Below are 26451 nucleotides of genomic sequence, written 5' to 3' on the forward strand. Positions count from 1 at the left end.
TCTTGGAAGATGTTGTGCAGGCTCTTTTTTCATCATGGTTTATGGGTAGATTGATAATTCCTAGATTGTCTCTCCAGGTTCTATTTTCCAAGTCAGTTATTTTTTCAAAGAGATATTTTCCATTCTCTTCTAATTTTTATTTTTTGGTTTTATTTCACTGATTTTTTATGTCTCATTGAGTCATTCACTTCTGGTTATCCAATTCTAATTTTTAATGAATTGGTTTTTTGAGTTGGCCTCTTTTTGCATTTATTTGACCAATTGTACTTTTAAAGGAGTTGTTTTGTTCAGTGGGTTTTTTTCTATCTCACCAATTCTATTTCTCAAGGAGTTGTTTTCTTTTTCCATTTTGACAAAATTTTTTAAGAAGTTGCTTTCTTCAGTCAACTTTTGTATTTTCTAAGCTATTGGCTCTTCCCCCAATCTTTCATACTCATTTCTTTTCTCCATTTTTTTTTCTCTTTTAAGATTCTTTTTTTAACTCTTCCAAAAGAACCTTTTGAGCTGGAGACCAATTCGTATCCTTCTTTGAGGTTTCACTTGAAGGCATTTTGCCTTTGCTGTCCTCTTCTGGTTTTGTGCTCTGATCTTAATCTGTCTCCATAGTAGCTTTTTATAGTCAGAGCTCTTTTTGCTTTTTTGCTCATTTTAAAAAGTTGAGCTCTATTGTTGCTACTGGGTTTATATCCCAAAGAGATATTAAAGAAGGGAAAGGGACCTGTATGTGCCAAAATGTTTGTGGCAGCCCTGTTTGTAATGGCTAGAAACTGGAACATGAATGGATGCCCATCAATTAGAGGATGGTTGGATAAATTGTGGTGTATGAATATTATGGAATATTATTATTCTGTAAGAAATGACCAGCAGGATGAATACAGAGAGGCTTGGAGAGACTTACAGGAACTGATGCTGAGTGAAATGAGCAGAACCAGGAGATCATTATACACTTCAACAACAATACTGTATGAGGATGTATTCTGATGGAAGTGGATATTTTCGATGAAGAGAATTTCTAATTCAGTTCCAATTGATCAATAATGGACAGAATCAGCTACACCCAGAGAAGGAATATTGGGAAATGAATGTGGACTACTTGCATTTTTGTTTTTCTTCCCAGGTTATTTTTATCTTCTGAATCCAATTCTTCTGAATCCAACAAGAGAACTGGACAGATCTGCACACATATATTGTATCTAGGACATACTTTAACATGTTTAACATGTTTAAGACTGCTTGTCATTTAGGGGAGGGGGAGGGAAGGGAAAAGTTGGAACAGAAGTGAGTGCAAAGGACAATGTTGTAAAAAATTACCCATGCATATGTTCTGTCAATAAAAAGCTATAATTAAAAAAAAAAAGTTGAGTTCTGCTCCTAGGGCAGCAGGGAAATTGTCCTAAGCTTCCTCTGCAAGGCAATAGGGGCTTCTCACTCACTGAGCTGGGGCTGGTAGTGCTGCAGACTTCCCCACTGTGCTAGGGAGTCCTAGCCAAGTTCCATCTGTTATGCTAATATTTGGAGGCTTACAATTTGTCTCCTGTAGTTGTGTTGTAGGTCTCACAGCTGGCCTGCTGATCCACTGATTTTCAGAATCAGGACAGAATAATCAATTCTGCTGTATTTTGGCTAAGAGCCTCCTACTAGATTCCTTACACCATATCTCCCTGCATCAGGCTTCTGCAGGCTACACTTGTGCTGGGCTGTGTTTCCTCTTGTCTAATGAGAGAAGCATTTCTTTTTTTCTTTTTTTCTTAAAGCTTTTTATTGACAAAACATATGCATGGGTACTTTTTCAACACTGACTCTTGCAAAATCTTCTGTTCCAAATTTTTCCCTCCTTCCCCTCACCCCCTTTCCCTAGATGGCAGGTAGTCCAATACATGTTAAATATGCTAAAATATATGTTAAATCCAATATATATATACATATTTATATAGTTACCTTGCTGCAAAAGAAAAATTGGATCTAGAAAGAAAAAAACCTGAGAAGGAAAACAAAACTGCAAGCAAATAACAACAGAGAGAATGAGAATGCTATGTTGTGATCCACATTCAGTTCCCACAATCCTCTCTCTGTGTGTAGATGGTTCTCTCCTTTACTGAACAAATAGAACTGGGCTCTTATTGTTGAAAAGAACTACATCCATCAGAATTGATCCTCATATAGTATTTTGTTGAGGTATATAATGATCTCCTGGTCCTGCTCATTTCACTCAGCATCAGTTCATGTAAGTCTCTCCAGGCCTTTCTGAAATTGTCCTGTTGGTCATTTCTTACAGAACAATAATATTCCATAACATTCATATACCGTAATTTATTCAGCCATTCTCCAATTGATGGGCATCCATTCAACTTCCAGTTTCTGGCCACTACAAACAGGGCTGCCACAAACATTTTGGCACATGTGGGTCCCTTTCCCTCCTTTAAGATCACTTTGGGATATAAGCCCAGTAGAGACCCTGCTGGATCAATGGGTATGCAGTTTGATAACTTCTGGAGCATAGTTCCAAATTGTTCTCCAAAATATTTGGATCCATTCACAGCTCCACCAATAATGTATCGGTGTCCCAGTTTTCCCACATCCCCTCCTATAGCTCCATCCACTCAGATGCCGCGGTTACCAGTCTCTCCTAATTCCCAGGCCTTCAGAGGATCTCTGCCCACCGCCTCTCCTAGCAGTGGTTCTCACCCGAGGAGCTGCATGCAAGCTCAAGATCTTTATTCCACGTTCACATCCTGCCCCTAGCTAACCTCTTGCTGACTCCTAGTGAACAACTAATGAACTCCACCTACTTCCTGGTCCCCGCTGCTTATATAGGGCCTATGAGGTCACACACACAGAGCCAATTAGAGAAGGAGACGCCTCCCATTGATGATGCAATCTCAATGCCACCAGAGTTTCCACTCACAAGGTGGTCCACACTGTTCACCGAAAACCACATCCGGGTATCTCAGGCTTCAAGGCCTTTGTACTTCCTGATTGTGCTGTGTGAGACTCCTCCCCTGATCTTTACATCCTCCAACATTCATCCTTGTCTTTTCCTGTCATTTTAGCCAATCTGAGAGGTGTGTAGTTGTCTTAATTTGCATTTATCTGATCAATAGTGATCTAGAGCACCTTCTCATATGGCTAGAAATAGTTTCCATTTTTTCTTCTGAAAATTGTCTGTTCATATCCTTTGACCACTTATCAATGGAGAATGGCTTGAATTCTTATAATTTTGAGTCAGTTCTCTATATGTTTTGGAAATGAGGCCTTTAACAGAACCTTTGAATGTAAAAATGTTTTCCCAGTTTATTGCTTCTCTTCTAATCTTGGAGAGAGACATTTCTTGAAGTCCATCCAAGATATCTTATGCTGGAACATTATTGCATCCCATATGTTTGTGGATTTTGACACTCTGAAATTTGTTCAGAGACTTGATCTAGTGTTGATTTTGAGAGAAGCTGGGGAGAGCTCAGGCAATGTCCAGTCTACTCTTCACCATCTTGGCTCCCCCTACTCCTTGCTCTTTTTAAAAATATCTTTTTATTTTTCCAAATACATACAAAGATAGTTTTCAACATTTACCTTGGCAAAACCTTGTGTTCCAAGTTTTTTCCCCTTATTTCTCCTACTCCCTATAGATAGTAAGCAATCCAATATAGGTTAAACATATGCAGTTCTTCTAAACATATTTCCATATTTATTGTGATGCACAAAAAAAATCAGGTCAAAAGATGAAAGAAAAAAGTGAGAAAAAAAGCAAACAAAAACAACAGCAACAAAGGTGAAAATATTCTTCTTTGATCCACATTCATTCTCCATAGTTCTCTCTTTAGATGTAGATGACTCTTTCTGTCACAAGATTATTGGAATTGCATTGTTGAAAAGAGCCAAGTCCATCATAGCTGATCATCACATAATCTTGTAGTTGCTGTGTACAATGTTTTATTGATTCTACTCACTTAGCATCAGTTCATGCAAGTCTTCCAAGGCTTTTCTGAAATTGCTGGCTCTTACTTTTTAAAAGCCACTAGAGGTACCAGTGATCCTCAAGGTAAGCAATGACTTGCCACTTTATAATTCCATGAAAATGATTGATGAATTTCTTTATATCTCCTAAAAGAATAATGTATAAATACTCTTTTAGTTTCCTTTATACTACTTTTACATGTTTACCACCCATCTCTTTAATGATCTATTCTATAATGTTACCAGGAATCACTCCACTTGATTCTAGCTCTTTGCTACCACAAAGATGCTATTATGAGATATATTGGATTTTTGTTTCTGTCTTCAGCTTCCTTGAGGTATGTGCCCAGTAATAGAATCACTGAGTTACTGTTGTTTGATCACCTGCATTATATCTGATGCTTGTCATTATTGGTTTGTTGTTGTTGTTGTTGTTGTTTTGTTTTTTGGCAGAGATATTGGAGTGGTTTGCCATTGCTTTCTTCAGAACATCTTACAGTTGACTAAACTGAGGCAAATGCTAAATGACTTACCTAGGATCATACAGCTAGAAAATGCCTGAGACCAGATTGGAACGCAGAAAGAGGAGTCTTTCTCATTCAAGGTGCAGTGCTCTGCTAATGATGTTACAAACTGCCCCATAGAAATTCTGGTTGATGATTCTAAATCTTCTCTAGAATTTACCTTCATTCCTCAGATTTAATAAATCATTTTGTTTGAACCGTCTTATCTCCATAGGCTTTACTTTGTATTGATATTGTCTATTTTCATCTCTCTTTTGCATAGCAAGAATTAAGTCTTCGTTTATGTCTCCTAACTAGACCCTTTAAGATGTTTCATTTCAAAAAAAAAAAAAAAGGATGCTGACCACAAAGTCCTCTGGTTTGAAGAAATCTTAAATTACTTCTCTACTGAATGATAGGGTTTATTGTGTCAACACTGAAGCCATATTCTAAGGAAAGCTATAGCAAGTTATTTTTAGAACACAGAATATCAGCCTTGGAAGATCCATTAAAACATACTTGGCAAAGATGGGAGAGACTTGAGAAATTGGAATGTCAGATTTAAAAGTGATCTTAGACATCATCTAGCTCTTTTTGGGTGGAATTATAGAGTAGGAGGTTTAAAAATGCTTGTTGATTGATCTATTCTACCTACTACTTAAAGATCAGGAAATAGGACTCAAAAAAAGGACATGACTTATCTAAGTGTACCCACCCATTAACAGGAAATAGCTAGAAAGCAGTAGAAATTCCAAAAGGGACTAAAGGGTTATAAAGTGTTATAAAACTGTTTTTTATAATTCATGAAGTTGGCTCCAATTTTTTTTTTTTTTTTTTTTTTTTTTTTTGAGAAAGCAAGTCTGTAGGAAAGGAGGAAGTTTTAAGCTCTTTAAAAAGCATTGTCTGGAGACTTCCTGCCAACTTTCCTCTCTATTCCAGTAAGTAGAAATGATTGACAAACATATTTGAAGAATTTCTTTATTTATTTAGTAAATCTTACTAGAAAGTTCTACTCAAGGATACTTAAACTGTGAAAAGTATTTGTATCATGCTCTTTCAGATTCTATTAAAAATCATATATTTGAAAAGTGAATGAATGATTGAAAAGCACTTGAAAATTATTTTCCCTTTGAATAAAGCATTGTGATCAATATCACATAAATTTATGAAACCCCAAGTACTTGCATATGTTAGTGTGTTTTTTAAATCTTATTTAATATTTCCTTTTTCCTGAGTTACATATAACAATTTTAGCATTGGTTTTTTAAAAATTTGAATTCCAAATTCTCTTCCTTTCCCCCTTCACTAAGAAGGCAAGTAATTTGACATAGGTTATATATATGTAATCAGGTAAAACAAATTTCTATGTAAGACCTCCTATAAGAAAACAGACAAAAAAAATCCAAGAAAAATAAAGAAAAAAAAGGGGAAAATATTTTTAATCTGCATTCAAGTCCTACCAATTCTTTCTTTGCAGCTCCTTTTATCATTAAGTTCTATGGGATTGTCTTAAATCATTGTACTGCAGAAAATAACTAAATTATTCATAGTAGATCATGCAATATTGCTATTACTATGTACAGTGTTCTCTTAGTTCTATTCATTTCACTTTGCACCAGTTCATGTGAGTAGTTCCAGGTTTTTCTGAAAGCATCTTGCTCCTTATTTCTTGAAACATGATTATTCTATCACAATCATATATAATTTGTTCAGCCATTCCCCAACTGATGGACATCGCTTTGATTTCCAATTCTTTGCCACCACTAAAAGAGTGTTATAAATATTTTTGTACACATAAGTCCTTTCTCTTTTGTTTTTTTTATCTTTTTGGGATATAGACCTAGTAGTGGTATTGTTTGGTCAGAGGATATGCACAGGTTCATAGTCCTTTGGGCATAGTTCTAAATCACTACACCAATAGTATATTAGTATTTTAATTTTCCTACATTCCCTCTAACAATTGTCATTTTCCTTATCTGTCATATTCACTAATCTGAGAGGTGTGAGGTAGAAACTCAGAGTTGTTTCAATTTGCATTTCTTTCACCAAGAGTGATTTAGAGCATTTTAAAATATGACTATAGATACCCTGATTATTTTGTCTGAAAATTGACTTCATATTTTTTGATCATTTATCAACTGAGAAATGGTTCTTATTTCTATAAATTTGGCTCAATTTTCTACATATTTGAGAGATGAAGTCTTTTTTATTAAAGCTTTTTATTTTCAAAAAATATGAATGCATAATTTTTCAACATCAATCCTTGCAAAACCTTGTCTTCCAATTTTTACCCCTCTTCGCCCTCACCCCCTTCCTTAGATGGCAAGTAATCCAATATATGTTAAAATATATATTAAATCCAATATATACATATATATTTATACAATTATCTTGCTGCACAAGAAAAATCAAATCAAAAAGGAAAAAATGAGAAAGAAAATAAATGCAAGCAAAGAATAACAAAAAGAGGGAAGATGCTATGTTGTGATCCACAGTCAGTTCCAACAGTCCCCTCTCTGGGTGTAGATGGCTCTCTTCATCATAAGATCATTAAAACTGGTCTGAAACAGAGAAATGAAGTCCTTTCAGACAAACTCACTATAAAAATTTTTATAGTAATGATTACCAAGTATGTATATCCCTCTAACCTATTTTTCCTTTGTTTATTTTATTCTCTCTCTCCTTTTACCCTGTCCATCCTCTAACATGTCTGATTTTTACCTCCCCCAAATTGCCCTCTCTCCTATCAGCCCATCATCCCTTCTCTTATCCCCTTCCATTTCTACTTTCCTGTACTGTAAAACAGACTTCTCCATCCAAACAGGTATGTATATTATTCTCTCTTTGAGTCAATTCTGATGAGAATAATGTTCATGTGTTCCTCTCCCTACTTCCTCCATTTCCCTGTCTACTGTAAAATCTCTTTCAGGGCCCTTTTATGTCAGATAATCCATTCTATTCTATCTCTCTCTTTCCCTTTTCCTAGTGCAGTCTCCTTTCTCATCCCTCTATTTTAATTTTTTAGATAATCATATAATTACATTCAACTTACATCTCTGTGTTCTGTCTATGTATATTCCTTCTAGCTGCCCTAATAACGAGAAAGTTTTTAGGACTTATAAACATCACTTTCTCATGTAGGAATATAAACAGTTTAATCTTATTGAATCCTGTGTGAGTTCTCTTTCTTATTTTTCTTTATGTACTTCTTTTGTATCTTGTATTAGAAAGTCAAAATTTCTATTCTACTCTGGTCTTTTCATCAAGAATGTTTGAAAGTCCTCTATTTCATTGAATGTCCATTTTCCCCCGAAGGATTATATTCAGTGTTGCTGGGTAGGTGATTCTTGATTGTAATTCTAGCTCTTTTCCCCTATGAAATATCATATTTGAAGCCGTTCTGATCCTTTAATATAGAAACTGCTAAATTTTGTATTTTTCTGATCTTGGCTCCATGATATTTGAATCACTTCTTTTCAGTTGCCTGCAATATTTTTCTTTGCCTGGGGTTGTCTGGAATTTGACTATAATATTCCTGGGTTTTCATTTTGGAATCTCTTTCAGGAGGTGATAGATGAATTCTTCCCATTTCTATATCACCCTCTGTTTCTAGAATATCAGGACAGTTTTCCTTGGTAATTTCTTGAAAAATGATATCTGACTTTTTTTGATCATTACTTTCAGGTAGTCCAATAATATTTAATATATCTCTCCTGGATATATCTTCCATGTCAGCTGTTTTTTTTTTTTCAATGAGATATTTCATATTTTTCTTCTTTTTTTCTTTGATTTTGTTTGATTGTTTCTTGATGTCTCATAAAGTCATTAGCTTCCACTTGCCCATTTCTAACTTTTAAGGAATTATTTTCTTCAGTAAGCTTTTCTACCTCCCTTTTTATGTGGCCAATTCTACTTTTTAAGGAGTTTATCTCTTCATTGAATTTTTGTATCTCTTTTACCATTTAACCTATTTTGTTTTTGAAGTTATTATTTTCTTCAGTGTTTTTTGATGCCACCTTTACCAAGATGTTGACTCTTTTTTTCATGATTTTTTGCTCTCTTGTTTCTCTTCCCAATTTTTCCTCTATCTCTCTTACTTGATTTTAAAAATCCTTTTTGATCTTTTGTATTATCTGAGACCAATTCATATTTTTTGTTGAGACTTTGGATGCAGGATTTTGACTTTATTGTCCTTTGAGTGTGTGTTTTGATTTTCCTTGTCATCATAGTAACATTGTATGGTCATAATTTTTTTTGTAGATTGCTCATTTGTTAGCCTATTTTTTGACTTTTAATTCGATGCTAAAGTGGGGTTCTGCTTCTGAAGTGGAGAGGGCACTATCCCAAGCTTCATAGGTTTTTGTGCAGCTGTTTTCAGAGATAATTCTGGGGACTTGTAAGTTTTTGACTCTTCCAAGGTAATATGATCTAGGCAAAGGTGTATACTCTCCTGCTCTGTGCTCTGATGTCCGAGTGACCCACAAGCACTGTTTTCAATACTGGAACTGTGATCAGGGTCTTTGCTTCCCTGAAACCCCCAGACTCAATTCTGAACCTGATCTTCACTATAATGACATATACAGTGAATAATTTCAATTCATATAAAATGTATATCAAGAAAAGAAGCAAATTATAAAACATCTTTTAAACTTGACATAGATCCAAAGTCATACTATCTATATTAGGATCATATGGGTTTTTTTTTTTTCTTGATTTTCACTTACCATCTGATATTTCCTTTATCTTGTATAGAAAATGAAGATTGTAAATTCAGGTCTCCAAATAAGTTCTTTATAAACCACTCTCCATCATGAAATTTGAATATTCAGCTCCATAAAGTTTAACTTATGGGAGAGATAACTAAGTAAATTAAATGATAGGACAAATACAATTTCTTGTTTTGATAGTTAACAATGAAATGGATGACCCCAATTCAGTAAACTCACTTTATATGTCAAAAAATTAAATAATGCTACATTGTCCAACTTCATTTTCATATTCTTGTTAAATTTGTGTTATTTTGTGAGCTATTACACACTGTATTTACATATAAATTCCTCATGCCCACTTAAAATCTGACCCACCAAAAATTAGCCTGATTTCTCATCATTTTCCCTACCTGTTTCAAAATACTTACAGCAAGCCTTAAGTAAAAAAGCAATAATCTTGAATAAGAAATCAAAATGACAATATTTGAGCATTACATAGGAATTACTTCACTATTTCAAATGGAACCGAGTAAGTGTCTACTCAGGCACCATCTAACAGATATGAATTCTCCAGGAACCCAAGAGAATCACTGACTCATTCCACAATCATCAATTATTCAATGGTCGCAAAAATGCCCAAAGACTTTAATTTTCTTCTTTGATCACTATTTGTGCTTTCCACACTTTTGGGGGGACATGGCTGTTTTCAACAATGAGATGGTTGAGGCCAGTTCTAATGATCTTGTGATGAAGAGTGCCATCTACACCCAGAGAGAGCACTATAGGAACTGAAGGTGGATCACAACATAGCATTCTCACTCTTTCTGCTGTTTGCTTGCATTTTATTTTCTTTCTCATTTTTTCCTTTTGATCTGATTTTTCTTATGCAGCATGATAATTGTATAAATACGTTTACATATATTGGATTTAATTGTATGTTTAACATGTTTAGCATATATTGGATTACTTGCTGTCTAGGGGAGGGATGTAGAAGAAGGGAAGGAGAAAAACACAAGGTTTTGCACAGGTGAATGTTGAAAACTATCTTTGCATGTATTTTGAAAAGTTATTATAAAAAATTAAAAAGTATGCTATGATCTGCAATCAATTCTTTCTGTGCAGGTTGATTTCATTTTTCATCATAAATCTTTTGGAATTGTCTTGTAATCTTGTATTGCTGAGAATACCTGCCATTCACAGTTGACCATCATACAATATTGATGATTTCCTGATTATGATCATTTAACCTTGCATCCTTTCATAAAAACTTCCCCAGATTTTTCTGACACCATTCTGCTAGTCATTTTTTATATGATAGTATTTCATCATAATTATATACCACAGCTTGTTTAGCCATTCCTTAATTGATGGGTGTGAGGGATGTAGAAGATCCTTATCCAAAATGACTATTTGGAGATCACTCAAAATAGAAAACAGAAAAGTAGTTTATTGAAACCTTCGGAGGATGAGCCTTCCCATCACCAGATAAGAAAGAGAAAGTTCGTGGTAGGAGGGCTAAAGAAGTAGTAAAGATACATAGCTTTCATACAAGAGATTACATCACAAGTAAGAGAGCATTGAGAAGGGGAGAGGGAGGCATCTAGCTGGTTGTTGCTATTCTGAGAGATTGTAATGTAAGGTTTCTGTTTCCCCCGAAATCACCTGATTTCTAGGAAACAGAAAATCAGACCTTCAAGTTTAATCAAACAGATAGTGGTCAAGCTTATAGACTAAATACCAATAAATGTCAAATACTGATAAATATCATCAGCTCAGGTTAAGTAAATATGTTTATAGCTGGCCAAGGCTCAAGTAAATATGGGATTGCACATATTATACAAGTTATAGGGGAAACACAGAAATAATGAAAATAAAATACAGAAAAAGAATTCATACATTCCTGTAAGTTCTTCACCTTATCTCTCTATTCCACACAATGGGTATACCTTAAATTTCCAAATCTTTATTCCAATTCTTTTTCTTTCTCATTTAAAAAATATTTATTTAAAACTTAAATATTAACTAGAAAAAGAAAAAAAAACATTGCTATGTGCATAGCAGAACATAAGAGAGGATTACTATTTAGTTATTTCAAATATTTTAAAACAATATTGATTAACATGGCTGTTGTATGGAGTAGTTCCCTAGTTTCTCTCTTTTAATTAAATCTATTTTAGCCTTAACCTTGTCTGAGATCAGTGGTTACTATCTCTGCTTTTTTTCCTAATAAAGTCTATTCCCAATAATTCTTCTTATATTTGCGTATATTTCTTATTTCCTATCCTTACGGACTCTTCTGCTTTCCTTGGTACCTTGCTTTGCTATTATTTAATCTACCTGGCTTCCAAGGATCTCTCCCTTAATCTCTCCTCACCCTTTTCCTCCCTCTTTATTTCCATTATTCTACATATCTTTTTATATTCTCCTTTTCCTATTCCCTCCCCCTTATCTCTTTATAAATTTGGAAGATCTATACTTTTCTAGATATATATGTATTGTTATTTCTTTAACCCATTCCTGACATGAGTAGAATTTCAGAACTATCAACCCTCCTCCCCAATCTAATTCCTCTGTGCCAGCTCTCGCTCTTGTGCCTCATTCACATATTATAATTATGGTTTTTTTTATTTTTCCTACATGATTTTGCTTTTCTGAATCACATCATATTTAGCTCTACTCTAATCTTACTTTTGAACTACCCTATTACTGACAATATAAGACATATGGTTTACATTTCCATGTATAAAACATAAACAACTTGGATTTTATATGTTAAATTTTCTTTTAAGTTAAAGGTTGGGGGTTTTTTTTGGCAACAAAATTCTGAAAATCTGGCAACTCATTAAATGCCCATTTTTTTCTCCATTCAGGATTATATTTAACTTTGTAGGATATTATATATTTGGCCACAACCCTGATTCTTTTGTTGTTTGAATATAATGCTGTCTTTTAATGTAACTGCTGCTAAGTCTTGTGTGCTTTCCATTGTATTGAATATTTTTTCTTGTTGCTTGTAATATTTTCTCTTTAATCTGGGAGTTTGGGAATTTAGCTATGATATTCCTGGATCCTTTTAGGAATTCTTTCATATGATGGTCAGTGAATTTTTTTCTATTTCTATTTCTTTTAAATCATCAGGACAATTTTCTTTAATTATTTCTTAGCTTGTTATAAGATTCTTTTTTTTTTTTTTTTTTGATTGTAGGTTTCAGGTAGTTCAATTTTTCTTATGTTTTCTCTTATGGATCTGTTCTCTAGATTTGTTATTTTTATCATGAAATGTCTCATATTCTTTTCTATTTTTTCATTCTTTACTTTTGTGTTTTATTATTTCTTGGTCTCACAACTTTGTTGATTTTTCCTTTGCTCAATTCTAGTTTTCTTTCTTTTATTTTCAATTCAATGACATTTTATTTTTCTAATTACATGTAAAGATAGCTTTCAACATTCATTTTTGTAAGATTTTGAGTTCCATATTTTCTCCCTCCCTCCTTCCCTTGCTTCCCTCCTCCCCAAGATAGCAAATAATCTGATATAGGTCATACATATACATTCACTTAAAATATATTTCCATATTACTCATGTTGTGAAAGGAAAAATCAGAAAAAAAGGGAAAAACCACAAAAATGAAAAAGCAAACAAATAAAAAGGTGAAAATATTATGCTTTGATCTGCATTCAGTCTCCATATTTCTCTCTCTTGGTGCAGATGGCATTTTCCATTAAATTTCCAAATCTTTATTCAATTCTTTTTTTTTACCTCATTAAAAATTATTTAAAATGGAAATATAAACTAGAAAAAGAAAAAACATATTGCCATGTGCATAGCAAAACATAAGAGAGGATTACAATTTAGTTATTTTAAATAATTTAAAATAATATTAACATAGCTGTTATATAGTGTAGTTTCCCTATTTTTTCTCTTTTGATTAAATCTATTTTAGCTTTAACCTTGTCTGAGATCAATGATTACTCCTTGATTTTTTTTTTTTTTTTTGGCTGAGGCAATTGGGGTTAAGTGACTTGCCCAGGGTCACACAGCTAGGTATCCACTATGTCTATCCCTGATTTTTTTTCTAATAAATTCCACTCCCAATAATTCTTATTATGTTTGTATGTATCTCCTATTTCCTATCCTTGCTGACTCTGGAATTGTCTTGGATCAATGTATTGCTGAGAAGAGATAAGTCTATCATACTTGATCATCACATAATCTTGATGTTATGGTGTACAATGTTCTTCTGGTTCTGTTCATTTCACTCAGCATCAGTTCATGTAAGTCTTTCCAAGCTTTTCTGAAATCAGCCTGCTCATTATTTCTTTTAGAACAACAATATTTCATTACATTCATCTACCGTAACTTATTCAGCCATCCTCCAATTGATGGGCATCCATTCAATTTCCACTAATTTTAGTTTTCAAGGAGTCATTTTATTCCTTAAGATTCTGCATCTCCTTTTCTAGTTGGCTGACTTTCTTTTCACAATCTTGTTTTTCTTGGATTATTCTTTTTTTAAAAAAATTTCCTCAATCTCTCTCATTTGATTTTTTAAAGTCTTTTTTTGAGTTCTTCTTTGAATTCTTTCTGGACAGGTGACTCCTTGGGGTAAGAGGGTTTTTTTTTAATTCATATACTCCTCTCAAGATGAATCTTGGTGTTCCTTATTTCCATAGTAACTTTCCATGGTTGAGCTCTTTTTAAAAATTATTTGTAGCAGATTAATTATTATAATTTCCTCTAATCCTGGGGGAATGAAGGATGGTGTCTCTGCCTCAGGTCCTCATTCAGTTCTTCATTCTTGGCTGGAACCTGAAACCAAATGCCCACAGCCAGCAGCCTTCTTCTGTACTCAACAAGTGTATGCTGATTCCTTCTTGCCCAAAGCCCTATCCCGCAGCACAGCTGGGACTGATGCTCTTTATCAGCATAGGTTCCCTCAGTCTTCTCATAAGGCAGACTCCCCATACTGTTGAGAAGTGAAAATTCCTGTGCTGGGGCCCAGGCTATCTCCTAACCCAGCTAATCCCATCCTGGACTCTGCTTGAAGTTTTAGTTGAGATCGCCTAGAAGTGTTCACACTTCATAAACTGAAAATCTCCATCCTGGTAGCTTTCTTTCACTCCTCTCAGATTGTTCCAGGAGGACCACTGCTCTGCCCCAACCTTATTTGTTTTTATCATCCACATTTGTCTTGTTTGTGGAGGGAATTTAGAGAGCTTGGAATTTTGCGAACTATTCTGCCATCTTCCAAAATTCTCCTATAGATCTTTTAAGTACTAAAGATGGCTTATTCCAATACTGGGAGTTCTATAAGGTTCACTAGGAAAGATTATTCTAAAAATTACCAGTACACCACAATTTAGCTGAAAAGCTGGAATATTCACCCAATATAAATAATATTTATTCTAAACTTCTAATCTATGTTGCCTGATTGTCCTTGTTGTTATTCTAGTTAATTATAAAAACAATATGGGGAAATTTGACTTTTTCATTTTATTTTCCACTTTATCCTCCCCTTCAGTTTCTTTAAGGAATCAGGCAAAAGAAGTCTAGGTACCTCTTTTACATACCAGGGCTTCCAGTGTAAGTCAGTATCACAGTGAAGCTTCTCTTTTGTGTTCTACTATGTGTATATGTATAGAAATGCCTTTGGGGGTGATTAGGTTCAGAATAAAAACAAAAATTTTAATTAAAAAATACATATTTAAGTCATACAGTGTTCAAAGACAGTGGTCATTTTCCTGTAAGTTCTCTTTCCTAAAAAATTAAGCACTGACAAGGGCACAAGAAGCATTTAATCAATGCTTGTTACTACTAACTAAACCTCCCTAATTCTTTCAAGTAACTTTGAAGTAACTTACTAACATAACAAACAGTGCTTTAGCGCTGACAAAGCTCTTTTACTCAACAATCGCACAGCCTAAATTCAGCTAAAACTGACCTTTTCCCTATACCAAAAAATCCCACTTTGCATCACTTTTCCTTAGACCACTAATCAGATACAAAGATTGAATTCTTTTTAACATTTTTATTACACAGTAAAGAATATAACAATACCTGAATCGTACTTTAAAGATTCACAGATTGACAATCCAACTCAAGAAGAAAGGATAAACAAGAAGTCACAGTTCACACAAAGTGGACTTAAAAAGCTCAGAGTATGATGACAAAAGCATGATGTCCAGGTCCTGCCCCAGCCACCCACCCCCTGCCAGTATTAGTCTACCATTAACTTGTGGTACATGTCTGAATTAAGTATTGAACAATAACTTTTTTTCCCCCACAAAAATGTCGCAGAACCCAAAATAATAAGAAAAATACTTCAAATCTGCATTTCAACAGTCTCCAATTTTTTTTTCCCTTGAGGAATTTGGATAACATGGTGAACTCCTTATTTTCAAAGAGTTGACATGTTATCAGGGAGAAAACATGTAGGTGCACATATATAAGCATATGTAGAATACACACAAGGTAATTAAAATATAAGGTAGTCAATAGGAAGTAAGGAAATTAGTAATGGGAGAACAAGAAAAACAGGTAAGGAGAGAATGGATTTTTAGGTATAAGGGACAGACAGTGCCATGTACCAAGAACAGAGAAAAAAATTCATTCTGGTCCAAAGGAAGAAAATTTAGAAAGAGGGACTAAGATTGAGTTGAGGTCGGGGCTTTAAAAACCTGAAGAGTTTATATTTCTTTATAGTTCCAGAAGAAATAGGGAACCACCAAAGTTTAGTGAATGGAAAAGTTGTTGACAAAGTCAAACATGCAATTAAGGAAATTCACTTTGGTAGCCATGTGGAAGGTGGGGAGAGGCTTGAGGCAGGGAGACAAATTAGGAAGTCCCTGAAAATAGTAAGGCAAGAGGTTATGGGATGGAGGTCAGGAGATAGACGAGTAGAGAACAATGGAGGCAGAAGGGGAACTAACTAAATAAATAGGTGGATGACGGAGACATTAGAAGAATAGTGATATCCTGGAGAGAAAAAAGGACATCTGGAAGGGAGTACTTCACAACACTACCAAATGTCTATTATTGTGCTTATCTTCACATAGTCTCCTGCAGCACTGATTATTTCCATCTTTTATTATCTTTAAAGATTTTAGTGGTGTGAAATTTGGGTTATTTTTATGATCATTTCATATTAATTTCATATTTAATTTTAGCAATTAGGAGCATTTTTCACAATATTCTTAATAGTTTTTAATTTGGGAGGAGAAATTGTTCACCTCTTTTAACCATTATCTGTTGAGAGATGTCTCTTTGATTTCAGTAATTATGATAGTTGTCTTTATATCTTGAGATAAATATGAGACTAGAATGTTCCATGATTAACTCAAGATTAGGTAGCCAGGAAGATGTGGGAGGTACTTATCTATGATCTAAAGTCTTTTGGGGAAAGTTTGTCCCATTAGTACACGTGTTAACAAGTCTTGGTTGCAATACTTCTCAAAGATTTTTGATGGAAAGAATATTTTTTCCCTTCCTACTGCATTGGTTTTATTTAAAAAAAAAAAAACCTCTTAATTTTATGTAATTGAAATTGTGGTGATAATAAAACTTCTTTTTCATTACCTCTATCTTTAGTTAAGATTTCTTTTTTTTTTTTTACCTCTCCATGATTATGAAAAATACCCCCTCCTGTTTCCCTTCAACTTATTTCTCATGTGATTTTAAAATTTAAGATCTTATACCCATTTGGCACTTAATAATTTATGGACTAAACTTAATGTCTGTCAAATTGCTTTCTAGTTTCTTCAATAGTTCTTGTCAAACATGAGTCCTCCCCTTGGTTATTTCTGTTCTTGAGGTTTTTTGAACACTGGATATCCTTTGTAGGGCTTGTTAAACTGAAATTGTCATAATTTACTTCAATTATCTAGTAGGTCACTTTTATGCCTCTTTAAATTATGTCTATGAAGAAAATATCACAGATGTCATCCGATTGGTACAAAATAAGTGAAACTCTTACATATTAAAAATATTATATGTCTATAGTAAATATTTGCTTATTAGAATTTTGTAATTGCAAATGTTATCTTTCCTCTAGGGAATGTGAATGAATCAATACTGCTTTCTGTACTAATATATGACAATGAAGGTAGGAGACAATACTTGGTATCCATCAATCAACATTTTGAAGTCTACAAAAATAAGAAGCCTCTTTAACACATGTCAAACTCAGTACTTCTCCTATTCAAAAAAGTAAAAAAGTAAAAATCTGAGTTTCTCTCTGAAGTGATCACATCATTGCTCCAGTCTGGGAAAAACTGCCAGATTTGGAGCTCTAGAACATCCCACTGCCATCTCCAGCCAGCTGTTAAGAATGTTGTTTAATAAATCTCTTTTAGACATATAAATCTTGTGCATGGATTTCCCTTTTCTTTGTCTAGTGTAAATCATTCATTTGGAGAAGAATCTGCCAAATGAAGAAATAAAAATAGATAAGAGAAAACTGATTGTCTCCTATTCATTAAATTTTTCAAAATCATGGATTCCTTATCATGTAGGGAGTAGTCCTAATTTAGTCCCTCATGTACTTTTCATAATGTTATCTATCCTTTTGTATCCATTCCCCCAAACTGCACTTTCCTTCTCTGGAAGTTTGGAATCCCCAGAAGGATGGTTGTTACTGCTCACTGAGAGTTCTAGAAATAATTCTGATGAGTTTCTAAGACTTACAAGCCCCCACTTGTGTGCCCCTTCATTATCAATCAATTAATTTCTATTAGTTTTTAGAAAAGATATTTATTGAGAAGATATAATAATATACAAAATTCCTCCCCAAACCAAGGGTCTGTTCTATCCCTGCACACAGAGGAACCAAATATTAAACACATTAGCAATACGACATATGTGTAGAAAAATGTATGGCACAAGGGTCCATCCTAACTCCTGGAGAGCCCTTTTCTCCATTTTTGGAGCCCTTATGAAGTTCCCTGTAGGGTATGCTGTCAGGGTTGATGAGCTTCCTCACCTTGGCTTGCTCCTTGGAGGGCATGGTACCAAAGGTGATGGATCAATCTGCCAATGACCGAGGTCAGCAATCTCTCTGGCTCCTGCGATGATCAATAAACACAAGTTTACCTCAAGGTTGTTGCTCAGTTGCCCGATCCTAAAGCTATTAGTTCGGGTATCTGTGATACCTCCTCCAATTGCTAGTGGGGCCTCTGGATCGCTTGAACTCACAAAGTGTCTGTTTAGGAACATCCAGAGACAGAGGAATTCATGTGCATGCTCACAAATGGATGGTGGATGGATGGTGAGATGGATAGGTGAGAAATAGGAGTGGTGCTCTTCTTCCATTTAGTTCTCAAGACCAGCTCAGATTAATCTTACTTTCTTTTGTATGAACTCTTAGATCAGGCTCCCCACCTCCTAATCAAGAACATCAGTTCTTCTACCTCTATAGATAATTAGAAAATTTTTATTATTACATGGTACCAGTCTCCTCTGCTCACTCAGAATGGCAACTGATGCCCCAGAGTTTCTATCTAGTTGCTTGGACTGAAATCAGGCAGGAAAAATCTGGATGTGCTTTAAGTGGCCCATGAAGGCCAGTGTTTTTCCATACAATAAAAACTACTGCCTAACTATATAAAATCTCTCTAATATTTATCTTTTTTAATTTTTATTTTTTTTGCAAGGCAATTGGAATTAAGTGATTTGCCCAGGATCACACAGCTAATGTTAAATGTCTGAGGCTAGATTTGAACTCAGGTTCTCCTGACTCCAAGGTTGGGGCTTTATTCACTGCACCATCTAGCGGTCCCTGTATTTAAAAAAATTTTTTTTCTTGAATTTTTTGGTTATAAATTGCTTAAATCTTCTTCTCATCCTCCTCCTTCCCAGAGGAACATTCTTTTAAACATTTAAAACATTCAATTAATAAAAGAGAAAAAGAAGAGGGAGGAAAAATAGCATTGAGTTCAAATTGTTTTGTGGTTGTTTTTTCTATTTACGTTGCTGTTGTCATTTTGTATTTTGTTTCCCTGATTCTACTTGATTCATTTTGCATTAGTTCAACTAAATCTTTCTACGCTTTTCTATATTAAATCCTAACCAAAACCTTTTCTCTTTTGCAGAAGTCTTCCCCAGTATTTTAATTTTAGCTCCTTCCTTTATAAATTACTTCCTATTTATCCTGAATATAGCTTGCTTTGTACATATTTGTTTGCATGTTGTCTCTACCATTAGATTTTAAGCTCCTTGAAGACAGGGATTAAGACAATCCTCTTTTTGTATACCCAGCATTTAGCACAATGCTTTGCACATAATAGGGTGCATAATAAATGTTTATTGATTGATCACATTAGTTCTTACAGCATAATAATATTCTAAAAACATTAACATAACCATAATTTATTTAGCTATTCTCCAATCAATGGGCACATACTATTTTTTTCCAGTTCTATGTTAACTCCAAATGTGTTGTTATAACTATTTTGTTGTGGATGTGACTATTTTTGTCAGTGATGTCCTTGGGATTCTAATCTGATTTTTAGGCTTTTTCTGCTTGGCTGAGCTAGGAAGGCAAAAGCAGGAGCAATAGGTAAGAGTTACAGGAAGGATGGGGAGAAATACTACCTAAAGGATCTTCCTCTGCCAAGCCATCTTCCACACAGTAGCCACAGTGATTTTCCTAAATTTCAGAGCTCACATTGTTACTCCTGTACTCAATAAACTTCAGTGGCTCCCTATTACCTCAAGAATGAAATATAACAACAATTAACATTTATATAGTGACTTTTCCCATCTTTTCATCCTTATATCTTACTCCCAACAAAATTCAGTAGCACTGGCTTCCTAGCTCTTCCATAAACAAGATATTCTCTATCTGTTGACTCCAAGCATTTTCTTTGGCTGTCTTCCTCCAGTTACCTCCAATTACCTTCTTACCTCCAATTACCAACTTCCCTAGTTTCCATTAAGTACTAATTAAAATTCTAGTGTCTTTCCTCTGATAATTATGACTTATTTATCCACTCTGTAGCTTGTTTGTTCTTATTTGTTTATATGTTAGATTAAAAGTTCCTTGGGGGCAGGCAATAAATTGATTGATTCATTGATTGATTGCTAGTGATAGTGCTTACTATATGCCAGGCCAAATATTACCTCATTTGAGCCTCATAATACCCCTGTGAGCATAATAGATCCTATTATTACCCCCATTTTGCAGCTGAGTAAACTGAGTCAGAGGTTAAGTGATTTATTTGCTCAATGAGTATCTCAAAGTACAGGACCAGAACTTTATCCACTGCAATCTATCTTCCACAAGAGGGAGACATAATAGGGATTATCTATAATACTTCAAGTTAAGAAGCCATCTGAACTCAAATATGTACTTTATAAAGCATAAAAGCATCCAAAAAATTTAATTTTAGTTAATTAATCATTAATCAACAAACATTTTATTAAATGCATTAGTATATATCAGGCACTGTGCTAAATACTAAGGACACAAAAAGAGGCAAAAGTAGTGGGAGAGTAACATATAAACAAATCTGAACAGATACAATGAATAGAAAATAATTAATGAATTACTGGACTTCTTAAAATTTTAATTAATTTTTAATTTTAATTAATGAACTACTGGAATTGAGAGGAGTTAGTTAAATTTCTATAGAAGACAGATTTTTAATTGGTACTTAAAGGAAGCCAAGGAAGGCAGTAGACGGAGATCTGGAAGGAGGAGCATTCCAAAAATTGTGGACATGCAGAGAAAATGACTGGAACCAAGTGATGGTCAGTATTACTGCACTGAGGAGGGAGTGGTGGGAGTGGGAGGGGGTGGGGTGTGACACACCCAGACCGGCCATTGAGGAATATCGCTTTAGTGGCTGAAGGAAGGATGGATTGGAGTAGGGAGAGACTGCAGGCAGGCAGAGCCATCAGCTATTGCGATAGTCCAGCTGGGAGGTGATGAGGCTCTAAACCAGCCCGGTGGCAAAGTCAGGAGAGAAATAATATACTTCCGACCTCAAATGCTTTCTAGACTTTTTTTTTTCTTTTTTAAAGAAAGATCTTTCTAAAAGGAAATAGTTTAGGGTGATCACTAAAGTTAGTTCTAACTAATTACTTAGTTAGAACTAATCTAAATAAGATACTTTGACTTTGTCAGCTCAGAACATGATGGCCTGTGACCCACCTATAGGCAACTATTTCTTCTGTTATTTAGAAAGGATTAAGATATTGATTTAAGGGAAGAGATTGTCTGATTTCTTTTTTTAAAGGAAGTAGTCTAGGAAGGAAAGAAGGAGTGAACATTGTTCTGGAATATTACCCTAAAACACTATTTAATACCATATGATCCTCTCCTTGTTCAAGATTTTTATAAATGTTACCTCAAATTTTCTTGAGATAGAGAGCTATGTCCAATTGCATGGGGTGGGGTGAGGAAAGAAGAGGGGAAGGGAAACCATGTCAGTTGGACATGTCTTTCTCACTTTGTCGGTTTCTCTCTGTCTCTTTCTCTCCCCTTCTCTGTCTATCCTTCTGTTTTTCTCTCCTTCCCTCTCTCTCCCTTTTTATCTTCTCTTCTTTTCTTCTCTCCCTCCTCTTTTTCCTCCTCCTCTTTCTCTCTGTCTCTCTGCTTCTCTTTGTCTCTTCTCTCTGTCTCTCACTCACTCATTCTGTTTCTCTGTGACTCTCTCTTCTCTCTTTCTTTGTCTATCTCTCTTTCTCTCTCTGTCCCCCTCTATCTCTTTCTCTTTTCTCTATCTTGTGTCTCTATCTCTCTGCCTCTGTCTCTCTTTCTCTCTCCTTTCTGTCTCTTTCTGCATCTCTCTGCTTCCCTCTCTCTCTCCCTCTCCCTTCTTCCTTTCCCTCCCTCCCTCCCTCCTTCCCCCCATCTCTCTCTCTCTCTCTCTGTCTCTCTCTCTCTCTCTGTCTCTCTCTCTCTCTTTCTCTCTCTCTCTCTTTCTCTCTCTCTCTCTCTCTCTCTCTCTCTCTCTCTCTCTCTCTCTCTCTCTCTCTCTCTCTTTCTCTGTCTCTCTCTCTCCTACCCACTTGCATATGCTTACATATTCAATTATTTTTAAATTGTTTCTGGCAGACTTGGATCTTCAGTGCAGAGCAAATAATTCTGCAAGAAAAATTTTGGGAGATTCATCTTGTTTTAGGGATGAAAACAAAAAAGCAAAGAACACTATTGGAATACAAGCCTCTTATATGCTGAGTGCTAGGAGAATTGTTCTGGGTTATTTCCTCAAATATGGAACCAAAAACTTCATAGAGATACTTAATTTTCTGCCCCCCCCCCCCAGTGAATGACAATTCAGTCTCTATAGAGGAGGTAGAATAAACTTTCAATACACTAAGATTCTTTTGAGACTTTAATTATCAGTATACTCAAACTGATCTGGAATCTCATTGATAACAGAGTTCCCTTCAATGACACAAATTGCAACCCATCCACATCTTTCCATCCTGTACAACTTGTGTCCATGTCTACAATCCCCCTACAAGGGTTTTATCTAATATGTAGCAGGCAAGTCTCACCTTCTCTCTATATCATGAGGGCACCAGTGGGACCCTCTCTTCATCCTCCTGTCATTCTTCCCTTTCACCATGTGATAATGCCATCTTCCTTTTCAATCATACAGTTCTTGGATGACATTTTTTGCTTTTTTATTTTTCTTTGCCATTCTTGATTGATTATAGGTTACCGCCTCTCCCCATACCCCTTTCCAATGCCCTCTGGGTAATGGACATCTTTTATTCTTAGCAGTGGTTATAATTCTTCAGTGGCAACTCTGACAAAATATACATACATGTATATATCTATAGGCAAATATAGGTATACCTATACATATATGCATGCAATACATTTTTCAGGGTTGCTGCACAGAAACAAGACTTGGAACCCCACTGTTTTTTATGTACACACATATATACATTACATATATGTATGTATGTACACCTGTATATACACCTACACTTATACATTTTGCAGAATTGCCATATAGCAACAAGATCTGGAACCCCACTGTCTTTTATACAGACAAAATGCACTTACAACATGCATGTATATCCATATGCACACGAGTGCACACACATGCACATGTATGCACACACATGTATAGATGGTCACATATATGTGCGCACAAATACATCTGCCTACATATAAGCAGCTGGTAAAGGAGATAGAACATAGGATTTAGATCCTATCTCAGACACTTACTGGCTATGTGACCATAGGCAGGTCTTTTTGTGTCTCAGTTTCCTCATCTGTAAAAATAAATCTAATAACAGCACTTTTCTCACAAGGATGTTTTGTGGATCCAATGAATTAACATATATAAATTGCTCTACAAACCTTAAAAGTACTATATAAAGGTTAGCTATTATTATTCTATAGCAAGCAATGTTGGTTTACTTATATTGCTCAGAGTGAAGAAGGATAGCCCTCATAATTACAAAATTTTAAGAAGTAAAATCATATCCATGTACATTTCATGAAGAGGAACCAAGAACTGCAAAAATCAAAAAAGAATGCAGAAGTTAAACATTTATTGGTCCTAAAATATTGCTTCTGCTTTGAGCTAATTTCATCTGCTGGTTGTCTATTAAAGGCATTGGTGGGAGCTGGGCTAGTGACCCCCTAAGGAATCAACGTGGGAGTATAAGCTGGAGGGGGAGAAAAGATATAACTCCAAAAATAATATATCCATAAGTTATATACATGTTCTTTCCTGTCATGGGAGTTTCCTTAATCTAGGTTCCTGGAGAGCCCAGAAAGAATCATATTCATGAGCTGAATCTGCTGACTGGGGAGTGGTAAGGGTGAATAAATAACCTGAGTTGCTTTAAAAAAAAAAAAAAAGGGGGGGGAAAAAAGAAAAAGATTTATTAGTTCAAAGCTGTCACCTTGGATACCTAACTCATTGCACCTTGCCCATCAATGTTTAATCTGCAAAAATATTTCACAAACCAAATACAGCTGAGATTCAGAAATTCAATCAGTCTAAACTGAAGAGGACAAAAACATAAGAGGAAAATCCACTGCCTTCCAAATAAACAATTGAATAAGAGAAACAAATGGGTAAATCGTAAAAACACCTAATATGGACTGAACATTCTACAAGTATTGCCTTAAATGTACTTCTTTTATCTGTTGAACTTCATAAAATACGAAGAGGTTGGATAAAGTTTAAATGCCCCTTTCATTGAAATGAATAAAGTCTGAGCCAGCTGCCTCTGACCGTCTGCTTATCCTACCTATTTTGGGTCCTGATGGCATTAAAAACAAACAAATAAAAAAAGAGTTTTCATGTTGGTGAAAAAAAGAACCCAGGTGGGACTACAGTATATCTAGCTAACAGTAAAATGCAAAGCTGTACCAAGGTCCTGGCAAGCTCAACTTGTTCAGTTGAGTCCAACTTAACGATGTCATTTGTAGTTTTCTGGACAAAGATACTGGAGTGGTTTGTCTTTTGCTTCTCCAGCCCATTTTACAGATGAGGAAACTGAGGTAAACAGGATTATGCAGATTGCCTAGTGTCACACAGCTAGTCAGATCTAAGTAGCTGGATTTGAACTCAGGTAACCCTAACTCCAGTCTGATGTTCTATGCACCACACCATCCAATGGGAAGAGGGGAAAGGGAGTGTGAAAGCTCTTGAATCATCAGAATTGAAAAAGATAAAATGGGATCTTCCTGTAAGATTGTAAATTTCTCTGTAGATAATAATCTCTAGTAGAGTCTTTCTTCAAGATTTAAAAATCAGCCTGACTCATCTTATTTCCAGTAAGGAAGGAAATGAAACAAAATCTGAGGGTTTCTTTTGATTCCTATAACTATTCCTTTAACCTTACAGATTTTTTTATCTGATGAAAAGACATTTCTCTTAAAATTCATAGTACTCATGTTCATCCTCCTCCACATTCCTTGACATAATGGGAGGTCTTTGAGACCAGGAACAATTTTGCTTTAGTCTTTGTATTTCTAGTGCCTGTAAATAGGAAATCCTTAATAAATACTTGTTTGTTTGATAAAATTCAGTCCTCTCTTTTTATAAGTGAAGAAACTCAGGTCTACAGAGAGAGTAAGTAACCTCCCCGAAGTCACACAGCTAATGAGTAGGAGAAGAGTAATTTGAACCCAGGTCCTCTATAAATGGAACATGATTTCCACATATCATAATAAATTTTCTAATTTTTTTTTAACTTTCCAAAGTGGAAGGGACTGCCAGAGGAGAGGATTTAGCCTCCCCTCTCATCACTGGAAGTCATCAGTTGGCTTCTGGGTCACCACTTCTAAAAGATGTAGAAGGGTTTTACTGCTCAGCTATGGGTTGTGATTGATATCCTCTGAAGTCCTCTCAATATTGATTTCTTTTAAGGCTACAATTCTATCATAGGATCAAACCTAGTCTAATGACTTCTCCTCATCTTGACGTGTTGCTGGGTGTTCTTGTCCTATGAAGCTGGGAGTTCTTGTTTGCCATAGTAGCCCTTACCTCAAACAAGAGGAAAGTTCATGGGACATGGGATCATTTTTATCAACTAAAAGACTTATCTGGTCATTAGAATTGGCTCCCTAGGCTGGTCTTGGTGTTTTTAGGTGGTGTTAATGTATAACTACCCTCTGATTATAGAACTCAAACTAACCAGTAACAATAGAAAGTGAGAATAAAGTATTAGCCTTTCTTGGACCCACTATCAGGGTGTGATACAAAATTATCAGGAAAATTTCATAATCTTCCTAATATTTTCTGTTCTAGTATTGCTCAAATATTTCCCAATGGGATAGTAATCATGGTTTCCTCCTGTTCAAACATAAGTTCTCATCAGCTACCTGAGACCTTGGATAATCTTATTCAACCTCAGAGCTCAGCCCTAGACTCTTGGGCTGCCTCTGAGCTAGATGTTAGCAACATGAATTAGAACAAAAAATACTAGAGGCAGATCCGGTTCCTGTGAGCTACAAAGCAGGGAACTAGACATTTTCTTTATTTCCCACAACTTCTCAAACTTCTCCAAAATAGAAAGGATAAAGAATAAAGCAACTCCAGCTATTGATGTGGTCTACAACACCTCAAATCTATAAAGACTAAAAAATACTCAGTGACTCTAGATTTATTGGGGATGTTTCCCCTACATCTTATGTTACTACAATGAGGCTACGCTAACAGACCCAGCACTCCAAAACAGACTTACAAGAAGCATTCCCACCTGCATCCATTTTCTATTTCTTTTCCAAAGCTGTGGAGAACCTGGCTTCAGGATGCATACATTTTCCCCAATAAATATGCCTGTTTATTAGGTGGTGGAGTGTTCAAGAAGTG

At 35.1% G+C, this 26451-nt stretch overlaps 1 pseudogene; it reads left to right on the forward strand.

The window, feature by feature from the left end:
• Positions 1-24085: 24085 nt before the first annotated feature.
• LOC127543526 (thymosin beta-4-like) lies at positions 24086-24217 on the forward strand (annotated as a pseudogene).
• Positions 24218-26451: the final 2234 nt, after the last annotated feature.

The sequence above is a fragment of the Antechinus flavipes genome, chromosome 1 (assembly GCF_016432865.1).
Source record: "Antechinus flavipes isolate AdamAnt ecotype Samford, QLD, Australia chromosome 1, AdamAnt_v2, whole genome shotgun sequence".
NCBI classification, from domain to species: Eukaryota; Metazoa; Chordata; class Mammalia; order Dasyuromorphia; family Dasyuridae; genus Antechinus; species Antechinus flavipes.